An 11,858-nucleotide genomic window follows, 5' to 3' on the forward strand; every position below is an offset into this window, starting at 1 on the left:
ATCACATTTGATCCAACCTGAACTCAACCTTCTCTTTTAACTTCCACACAAAGAATTGCTAAGAAAGTGGCAAAAAGCAATACAATTCATATTTGATAAAGAAAAAAATGATATAAATTTCACCTTTTCCCCTGCTTTGTCCCCTTGCTGTGATACAGACAGTATGCATAAGGTAACTGGGGAAAAGCTGAAAGCAAGAGATCTTGTGGTTAAATAATGAAGATGAAAGTTATCAGGGTAGTGTATTTAAAAAGCTTGATGATGTTGATGGCCCTGGTGTTCTTCAAGCAAAACCTGTGTAGAATTTTAGTTTCCTCTCTGTGTTTTAGTTCACTGTTCAGCTTGAATCTAACTCTCAAACGCAGTCACCTGCACATACTCACTTAAGCTTACAGCCACCTGGCTTGTGACTTTCCTGGCCAGTTCCCAGCATTTTCAACAAATGCCTTTACTTGACCATGGCTTGAACCTAAAAACGCTTCAACCTTTAGCTTGAACCTGAAGACAAACTGGTAAATTATTAAATTTCCAAGGCCATCTCTTACAGGGTTTGGAAGATCTCAACAGGAATCTCTATGATGTGAACTGCCCAGCAATGTTATTAGAGCCCCATGGTGCATGCATAGAGAAGTGAAAAGAAAATAATCGCTTCTTTAATACCTGGACAATTGACACCACTGACGAAGCATGTGGATTCTCTTTATCCTGAGAGTTGGGCTAGCTTCTCTTCCAGTTCCCCAAGAAACAGTGAAATATTCAGAAACTTCTGAGTCCCAGTCAGCATTCAGGGTGGGTGAAAGGGAAGGGGTTTGGCAGAGATAAGTCATTGAGCTCAATTGTTCTAAATTATTGTGGCTCATTAGGAATAATCAAAAGCCTTTCTCAGCAGAAACAATTTACACTGAAGAGATTGTTTTTTTCTAAAACAACTCTCACATTGGTTAAATGCACACATGAGAAAGTGTCTTTTGGTCAGGGTTAGTGTTAAGGCTTTACCCTAGACTTTGTCGATGCTGCCGTGGTTGAGCAGTAACATAAAAAGGCAATTGCTACAGAAAGTGGAAAGTAGATCACTGCAGATTTTACTTAAAGCCAGTGAAGACTGTGCAACACCCTTCTTGAAACAATGAAAGTAATAAGAGTAAGATTTTAGCATGCATTGAATGCCCATGATGTGTCAGATGCTGTTCTAAGTTTTCAAGTCTGAAATCACTTATTCTTCACAATATGCCTATGTTATATACTTTCCAAAAAAGCTTGGAACTACCCTGGTAGTCCAGTAGTCCATTGCCTTCCAATGCAGGGGGTTTGGTTTCAATCCCTGGGCTAAGATTCCACATGCCTTGCGGCCAAAAGTCCAAAACGTAAACCAGAAGCAATATTGTAACCAATTCAATAACAACTTTTAAAAAGGCTCCCCCCTAAAAATCTTTTTTTTTTAAAAAAAAGCTTTCTTATGGTATAATTGACATATATAATACACTTCACATACTTCAAGGATACAATTTAATAAGTTTTGACATATGTATACACCCCTGAAACCATCATCATGATCAAGATGAAACCATTATCACGATCAAGATGAAAGAACATGGATCACTCCAAAAGTTCTTTCATGCTCTTTGGCAATTCCTCCTTCCTATATTTCCACATTCATATCTCTTTCCAACCACTTACCTGTTTCTATCCCCATAGGTCAACTTGAAGTTTCCAGAATTTCACATACATTCAATCATATAGTTGTCTGGGGGAATCTGGCTTATTTCACTCAGCATAAATATTCTGAGATTCATCCATGTGGTCTGTGTGGAGCCCATTCATTTTTATCACTGAGTAGTACTTCATTGTATGTATAAACAAATTTTATACATGCAACTGTTGATGGATATTTGAGCTGTACAATTATTGGTTGTTACAAATGCAGCTGCTATAAACATTTGTATACAAATATTTTTATACATTTATTTTTATTTTTATGGTGTAATAGCTAGTAGTCAAATATATGAGTCCTGTGGCTTGCTTACCATTTAAAAAAACTGCTAAACTCTTTTACAAAGTGGTCGTACAATTTCAGTGATAGAATTTTGCCTTGAAACCATGCATAAGAGTTCCAGTTACTCTACAAATCTGTCAATGCTTGTTACTGTCTGTTCTTTTTTCATTTCAACCACTCTGATATGTGTGTTATAGTAGTTCCTTGTTGGTTTAATTTGCATTTCCCTAATGATTAGTGATGTCAGGTGTCTTTTTATGTGCTTATTTGCCATCTGTTTACCTTCAGTGAACTGTCTGCTCAGATCTTTGACCCACTTTTGGTGGTTACTTGTGTATTTGTAGAGTGCATAGTAACATACAAAGAAAGTTCTGGAAAAGAAGCAAACATACTTAGTTGTGAACAGTATCAGTGATATTGAGTGCCAGCTTCCTTTATTCAGTTAACGTAATGCTACTTTACCTCTTTCTTCTCCAGATGCATTTGATAGACTTCATGGTATATGTCACAGTATTAATTTGGTCTTTTCTTGAGATGAGTTTAAGTCTGGGACCTTAACTGTGAAAAAAGTTGAATAGAGAGAAAACCTTCTGTTGAACAGGACTGGCTTCCCTGATAGTTCAACTGGTAAAGAATCCTCCTGCAATGCAGGAGACCCCGGGTTGATTCTTGGGTTGGGAAGATCCTCTGGAGAAGGGATAGGCTACCCACTTCAGTATTCTTGGACTTTCATGGTGGCTCAGCTGGTAAAGAATCCACCTGCAATGCTGGACACCTGGGTTTGATCCCTCAGTTGAGAAGATCCCCTGGAAAAGGGAAAGGCTACCCACTCCAGTATTCTGGCCTGGAGAATTCCATAGACTGTATAGTCCATGGGGTCACAAAGAGTCGGACACGACTGAGTGACTTTCACTTTCACTTTTAAGTTTGAATGCTGGTTCTATTCCAGGCTAGTTGAGTCACTGTGGACAAATCCCTTATGTCTGAGTCTTAGTTGTTTCTATCTGGACAACTCGGGGGTCGGTGTGGGGTGATGGCTCTCCCTTTACAGAGCTGCCATGAGTATCAAAAGGAGCTAAGGAAAGAGAAGCATCCAGGACTGTATTAAACTTGTGTTGTTTTCAATTTCCTTGTCTTCCCCGCCCTCCCCACCCCCCGCCCCGTAATTTCAGTGGGAGACAAGCAGAGATGTGTACAGGGCCTGAGAAAAGAAATACATGATATACATCAGGGAATTCTTTTAAATACTTTTAAGTAGATGCCTTTATAATTAGAAGAGTGAAAAAATTTCTGTCACCTAGAACTATAGATGCCAGTGAACGAAAGGTATGTTGCACTATGCACCAGACTGTATAAATCAGCCCAGGGAATACATAAGATGAAGAATTTTATTTCAAGTGTCTGAAGCCTCACTAGGGACACAGAATATATCCCCATAATTCTTCTCTTTTATTATTTCAACTTATATGAAATGTTTACTTGGAAACAGAAGACCTCCTCTGGCTAATGCTGAGTGATGTTGACGTTTTTATGAAAAAAAGAGATGATATTGCTTGCTACAGCTAGGTGGGTGGTAGACTGGGAAATTGGGATTTGAGGATCTTCAATAGTACTAAGTATTTTTAATACATTTAAACCTGATCCAAAGTCCCTGTGGTCAATTGTATTATTTGTTCATAAGTAATTATACATTTCTTAAGCTTGGCTTCCCCTGATTAGAATACCCTTCTGCATAGTAGTTTCTAATGGTAAATATGTCATTTTAAGTCTCCAATACTTCAATGCTGCCTGAGTGAACAACAATTCAATTCAGTTCTGACACTAATAACCCAATAGTTAGTGTAGGTCCCATGGGTTAAGGGCTCAGTCCCACAAAACTGCCCCCACTTCAGGGTCAGCTGTAAATGGGGCCCCTGGGTGACCCACACTTCTGCCTGCTGACTACCAATTCAGCAGGGGCTCCAACAATCCCCTTGATCTGGTTCAATAATTCATTAGAATGATTCACAGAACTCAGAAAACCACTTCACTCATGTTACTGGCCTATTAGAAAGGATACACAGTGCGGAGTCCTAACCCCATCAAAAAAGATACTATATGACCCTGCAATCCCCCTCTTGGGCATATATTCAGAAAAAAACATGTGACTGGAAATGATAAATGCACCCCAATGCTCATTGAAGTATTGCTTACAATAACCAAGACATGGAAGCAACCTAAGTGTCCATTGATAGAGGAATGGATAAAGAAGATGTGGTACATATATAGGATGGAATATTACTCAACCATTAAAAGAATGAAATAATGCCATTTGCAGTAACATGGATGGACTTAGAGACTGTCATACTGAGTGAAGTAAGTTAGACAGAGAAGGATAAAAAGCATATATCCTTGTATGTGGAATCTAAAAAGACATTATACAAATAAGCTTATTTACAAAACAGAAACAGACTCACAGCCTTAGAGAACAAACTTATGGTTGCTGGGTGGAAGGATGGGGGAAGGGATAGTTAGGGAGTTTGGGATAGACATGTATATGCTGCTATATCTAAAATGGATAACCAACAAGGACAGGGGACTCTGCTCAATGTTATGTGGATATCAATATATATTTCTCCAAAGAAGACATACAGCTGGCCAAAAAGCACACGAAAAGATGCTCAACATCACTAATTATTAGAGAAATGTAAATCAAAACTGCATTCCGACCTCGTACCAGTCAGAACAGCCATGATCAAAAAAACCTATAAACAGTAAATGCTGGTAGGGGTGTGGAGAAAAGGGAACCCTCCTACACTGTTGGCAGGAATGTAAATTGGTGCAGCCACTATGGAAAACAGTACAGAAATTCCTTAAAAAACTAAAGATAGAACTACCATGTTACCCAGCAATCTGGGCATATCCCCAGAGAAAACCATAATTTGAAAAGACACATGCACCCCAATGTTCATTGCAAGACTATTTATAATAGCCAAGATATGCAAACAATCTAAGTGTCCATCAACAGATGGATGGTAAAGAAGATATGGTACATATATACAATGGAATATTACTCAGCCATAAAAAGAACAAACTAATGACATTTATGGAGAAGGCAATGGCACCCTACTCCAGTACTCTTGCCTGGAAAATCTCATGGACGGAGGAGCCTGGTAGGCTGCAGTCCATGGGGTCGCTAGAAGTCAGACATGACTGAGCGCCTTCACTTTCACTTTTCACTTTCATGCATTGGGGAAGGAAATGGCAACCCACTCCAGTGTTCTTGCCTGGAGAATCCCAGGGATGGGGAGCCTGGTGGGCTGCCGTTTATGGGGTCGCACAGAGTCGGACTCGACTGAAGTGACTTAGCATAATGACATTTACAGCAACATGGATGGACCTAGAGAGTGTCATACTGAGTGAAGTCAGACACAGAAAGACACATATCACATTGTATCCCTTATATGTAGAACCTAAGGGGGAAAAAAGGGTACAAAAGAACTTATTTATAAAATAAAAAGTAGAGTCAAAGATATAGAAAACAAACACGATTACCAGGGGATAAGACAGGGGAGGGATAAATTGCAAGACTGGGATTGACATAGACACACTACCATATGCAAAAGAGATAACTAATAAGAACCTGCTGTATAGCACAGGGAACTCTACTCAATACCCTGTAATGGCCTATATGGGAAAAGAATCTTAAAAACACAAAAGAGTGGATCTATGTATCTGTGTACCTCGATTTATTTTGCTGTCCATCTGAAACAAACACAACACAGTAAATCAACTATACTCCAATAAAATATTTTTTAAAAGATTGACCTACGAAGTAAAAAATAAATAAATAAAGGATGCAATTCAAGAGCAGCCAAATGGCAGAGATGGGTAGGGCAAGGCTGGAGGGTTAAGTGCAGGGCTTTTGTGCCTTCTCCAGGCACACTACCCCAGCATATCAACATTACATCAAACCTGAAGCTCCTTGAATCCATCAGAGGGGTTTTTATGGAGGTTTTACAAGAGATTAAACCTTCTGACATCTTTGACTGAACTCAACTGCCCTCCCTTTCTTCTCCCTCCCTGGGGGCAGGGTGGGCTGAAAGTTCTTATGCTACATTCACATGGCTGGTTTTCCCAGTGACCCATCCTCCTCCTAAAGCTACCTAGGACCTCCTTCCCTATGATTCACTTCATTAGCACATGAAAACTGAAAACCCCAATAAAATCCAAGAGCCTGGGGAGTTGTGTGCCTGGAACCAGGGACAAGGACCACATATATACATATGTGGGCATACTCTCCAGGCTCCATTGACTTTGGGTTGTGTTATCTGACTTGCCTGGAACAATGAAATGTGGGCGGCTATGACAGCGTGCCAGTTCCAAGTGAAGGATTTAAGAGGAATTCCATGGTTTTGCTCATCCTCTTGAATTTCTGCCCTCGGTCACAGAACAGTGCACCCTAGATGGTGCCCCTTGAGCCTGGTTCCCAGAAAAAGGACAAGTAGAGTGGACCTGAACCCAGACTGTAATGTGGAGCCAAGTCACTCCAAGTCCAGTTAGACCCAGCAGAACAATACTCAATTACCAGGCCATGAGTAAGAAAGACTTGTTTGTGTTATAAACTGCTGAGACCTGGAGTTTGCTTGCTGCCACAGCAAAAGTTGACAAATGTATACATCAACATGCATTACTTCGTGTTTATCCTTCACTTACTGTTGGATTTTAAACACAGTTGTACATGTTTGAAATAAATCATGTTTCATTGAATTCAGGACTGCCATCCATTTAGATTTTTCTTTGCATTTTGGGATTTAAGCTGAACTTTATAAGGTTTCATTGTCACTTGCTCCTATGGATTCAGGCTTTCTTAAATCCACAAAGACCTGGAAATTAACGGAATAAATAAATAGGTTACCTGTGGGGCAAAATCCAATGCAAGTGTTGAAAACTCCAGTGTCTGAAAAATATATTCCTTGAGTCTCTCAGTCCAAATGCCACTGGCTTCTTCCATCCCCAGCTGATAGTACATTATGTTCAGGACTTATCAAAAATGCAGCCAGTCTGCAATTCAAACCTGCTCGCACAGAGGCAAGGTTCCCAGTGGGAGATGCCTCGCAGAACTGAGTTATCTCTTGACTAAGAAAGGCTAGTTAGGAATGACAGCTCTAAGAAGGAAAATGTGTTCGGGGTTGAAATGCATGCTGAACAAATACAGATGAGAAAAAGGCAAGAAGAAAAAGGAGGGGAAAAAGAGAAAAAAAAACCCTGAAAAAAAAACAAACAAACACTAAAATCTGCCCTGTAGAAACTCAACTTTGTGTGCATGTGTGCTGTAAAACACTTCAAAGCCTAAAGAATCAAAGCAGAGAAGGTGTTAGCCTACAGTGAGAGAGGAACGCATAGCCCGCACTGCCTTGGTGCTAGGCAGGCACTGCATTGGACTAAAGAAGGAGTGAGAATTAACTAGAGCTCCTTCTGAAAGCCTTCCTTGGTGTTGCCTGTTTGGGCTTTTGTGAGTTTGATTTCTCTGTGTTCTTGGTGTTTTTCCAGTTACCAGGCTGCTGCAAACTCAGGTCTTGAAAGCAAATCTGACTCTGTAAGTCTACAGGAAAAAGCATGCAGCAATATTTACCCCTTTGATTCATACTCTGTTCACCATGGATCTGTTTTGTCCTACAACCCGAAGACTCATAACCGTTAATGAACAGCCCATACTATCAAGAATACAGAATAAATTTCCCTTCTGAATCATTTTTGATTTTGGTTTCTGCAAACTCATTTGTGGATCGATGGGTCCAGACCTTCCTGTTGTGGGAGAGGCTGCTTACTTTCAAAACTAAGTGTGAAGCTATTGATAAACTCAGAAGATGTTGGTTGACAAAACAGCCCAATATCAATATACTCAGCCTTAGAGTCTTCTCTTTGAAACTCATTATGTCCTTTAATATAATGCAATATTTTAGCCTATTGTATACTTAGTTGTCTCTGTGGGCATATGGCAAATTTAAATTTTCAACCAGTTTTAACCTGAGCCGTCAATATTAATTTTTTCCCCCAATTTTGGTTGGGTGACTGAAATAATTGCTGAAACTTAGCAGGTTAAGATGGATTGACTTTCATGATCTATTATGCATCTACTACAAGTTACAGAGTTGTGATTGGGGTGGAGAGACATCCTGTTTTGCTGCCGTTTGTCTTTCTGAACACGTTTTTAAAAATGCTTCAAGAGAGCTAAGAGTTCTTATCATTGGTATTGCATCTATGCATTAGAGAAAAGTCTTTAATTATTCGGCATAAATGAAAGGAGTTTTCCTTCTTAAAGGTGGAGACTCTATGTGTAGACAGTTCATCACCGTAACCCTGGGATCCTGCTTGTCCTTCAGTTTCAAGTTTCTTCCTTTAGAAATGGGATTTACTGGAAGCAGAGTCCAGGAGAATGTGGATCTTGCTGAAAGCACACTCCTCTTAAACATGACCTGTCCATGGAGGTAGGAGAACCAGCACCCTGTAAAGTAGGCCCTTCGTTTACATGCACTCTTCTTAGAGGTTATTTCCCTTAAACTTCCTAAATCAAACTCAGGCATAGGTGTAAACCATGGGTAAGTGTTGGCCTGTCTTCAGAGGAGCAGAATATATTAACAGATTTTCATACCATCTGACATTTTCCAAACTCGAGAGACGAATGATTGTGGAAAAGTGACTCCTTTGCTACCACGCAGCCAAAAGAGAAGAGATGAAAAGAAACTGAGCAGTCCCTGGGCGCTACCAAACTCCGCTTCCGGCTTTTTCCTCTTGTGGCAAGTGTAGATCATTAACATTGGTAATGTCCTCACTAAATCTGCTTGGAGAAAGTGACAAGTCTCATTTGTTACTGACACAAAGTCGGCTGGGAGTATGTTTAAAATGCATCGCTCTTGCTCCTGGACCCTCTGAGTTGCTATGCGTTGTCTGTCGGGTAGGCCTGGTATTTGGTTAAAGACTATCTGTGCTTTCATCCATCTCCTCGGAGGCCTCCCAGAGGAAAGACCGGCTGCTATTGCTCCCTCCTTCTTTCTTCGGTTCCAGAAACAGCCTCTGCCAGCCAGCTGGAGGTGCTGTGATTTCAAATTGGGAACCTGGGGAGGGAGTTCTTAAGCCAGTAATTGCCGTGGATAATCAATAGTGCAAATAATTGCAGCAGATCTGGATAGGTTTAAACATGTGGATGTGGCAATCATACTGGTTTTCATGAATTAGAAAACGTAGTTGGGGTCCCTTTTAATAAACTTTAGAGTGATTTTAAATTAAGTAAAGTCGAGTTTAAAAAACACGATGCAGGGGCTTCCTGGGTGGCTCAGTAGTAAAGATTCTGCCTGCCAGTGCAGGAGATGTGGGTTTGATCTCTGGTCTGGGAAGATCCCACATGCAGCAGAGCAGCTAAGTCCATGAGGCACAATACTGAGCCTGTGCTCTAGAGCCTGGGGGCTGCACCTACTGAGCCCACGTGTCACAACGACTGAAGACTGCAATCAGAGAAGCTACCAGAATCAGAGAAAAGCCTGAGCAGCAACAAGACCCAACAAAGCCAAAAATAAACCAATAACATTATTTTAAAAAGATCTTGAAAGAAATGATGCAAATGGGATCTCTCAGGAATGGAGATGAGTGTGCCTCATGAAAGAAAAGCTTAATCATGACCTATGATCTAAAATTAAAGTGAATTTTATGTGGATGATGATCACCTGATCCCAATGCCAACCAAATTCAGAGCTATGGATTTTAAGTATGACATGAAATATTTAGACTCCACATTGGGAAGGCTTCCTCTATGATGCGGATATTTAGCTTATAGAAGGAAGCTACAGTGGAAACTGGATCAGGAGTAAACTAGCTGTTTACCCCCCACTACATGCCTCACTTCTAGTTAGAATGAATGGTGCTGAGTCTTTGAAAGCCATTCATGGCCTTTGAGAACTGAAAGTGAGTTCCCCAAAACGTCAGAGAAACAACTATCTGCTGTGATAGATGTGGGTCACATTTAAAGCAAAATTCATGTTCTGTGGGTTTATTCTTATTGTTCTTTTATTTAATGTCAGTAGTTTCTTCATTTAGTTTTAGAAGTGTGGACTTTCAAAAGCATGTGCGCCATGGGAATGGAATACATATGGCAATAATCATCTACCCCCTGCTAATTTACCAGGTACCATGATTAGTCTTGTGCATACAGATTTCATTTGATCTTCTAAACCCATGAGATATTTGTATCTTTGCTTCAATTTTAGATAAGGAAAGTGAAGTTCTAGATTTGGTATTTCAATAACTTGATAATAAAACAAGTAGAAGATCATGTAGGAAAATTGTAGCCACATAAAAGTAGAGTCTGGTGAAAGATCATGTGGGACAGCCCTGATGTGGAGATGGATACAAGGTACTCATTGTTCATTCTAAATATCAAGGACACCCAGAGAAATAAGAAATTGTCCCCATCACTTTTTAAAGTATCTTTGATATTAATTTCTCATTTAAATGCTTTCTTTTCTGCAACCACCCTCTATGTATTTTCAGTCTTCTAACTTTGTTGAGACTTTTAATGGCTAAGTCAAAGATCTCTCTTGGCAAATGTCACACTGCACTTGAAAATATGTGGGTTGCTTTCAAATATCTTTCAATATTGATCTCTAACATAACTTCACAGTAATAAGAGAACAGACTCTGTATGGTTTCAATACCTTTAGACCATGAAATTTCCCCACCTGGTCTTATATCTCTGGATATGTTCCAGTGTCTCCTAGTTTATAGTCTATGGGAACTTGAATAGAGTTTGTATCCTACTGTTGTGTGAAAATTGCATAAATCTTAATTATGTCAAATTGGCTCATAATGCTTTTCAGGTCTACTATATTCTTCTACTTCTCTGTTCAGTTCAGTTCAGTCGCTCAGTTGTGTCCGACTCTTTGCGACCCCATGAATTGCAGCACACCAGGCCTCCCTGTCTGTCACCAACTCCCGGAGTTCACCCAAACCCATGTCCATCGAGTCGGTGATGCCATCTAGCCAGCTCATCCTCTGTTGTCCCCTTCTCCTCCTGCCCCCAATCCCTCCCAGCATCAGAGTCTTTTCCAATGAGTCAACTCTTTGCATGAGGTGGCCAGAGTACTGGAGTTTCAGCTTCAGCATCAGTCCTTCCAATGAACACCCAGGACTGATCTCCTTTAGAATGTACATGCCTTCTATTAATTTCTGAGAGTTTGATAATTGAAGCCATGAAATTAAAAGACACTTACTCCTTGGAAGGAAAGTTATGACCAACCTATATAGCATATTAAAAAGCAGAGATATTACTTTGCCAACAAATGTCCATCTAGTCAAGGCTATGGTTTTTGCAGTAGTCATGTATGGATGTGAGAGTTGGACTATAAAGAAAGCTGAGTGCCAAAGAATTGATGCTTTTGAACTGTGGTGTTGGAGAAGACTCTTGAGAGTCCCTTAGACTACAAGGAGATCCAATCAGTCCATCCTAAAAGAGATCAGTCCTGGGTGTTCATTGGAAGGACTGATGTTGATGCTGAAGCTCCAGTATTTGGCCACCTGATGCAAAGAGCTGACTCATTTGAAAAGATCCTGATGCTGGGAAAGATTGAGGGCAGGAGGAGAAGGGGACGAGATGGTTGGATGGCATCACCGACTCAATGGACATGGGTTTGGGTAGACTCGGGCAGTTGGTGATAGACAGGGATGCCTGGTGTGCTGCAGTTCATGGGGTCTCTGAGTCAGACACGACTGAGCAACTGAACTGAACTGATATTGAAACTCTAAAATTCTTAATTTATTTACTTAAAACAAACAACTATAATATATAGTAGAACTATATGTAACTTTGTTTCATACTTTCCAAGTCTCCTGT

This window comes from Bubalus kerabau, chromosome 2 (assembly GCF_029407905.1).
Source record: "Bubalus kerabau isolate K-KA32 ecotype Philippines breed swamp buffalo chromosome 2, PCC_UOA_SB_1v2, whole genome shotgun sequence".
Classification (NCBI taxonomy): Eukaryota; Metazoa; Chordata; class Mammalia; order Artiodactyla; family Bovidae; genus Bubalus; species Bubalus kerabau.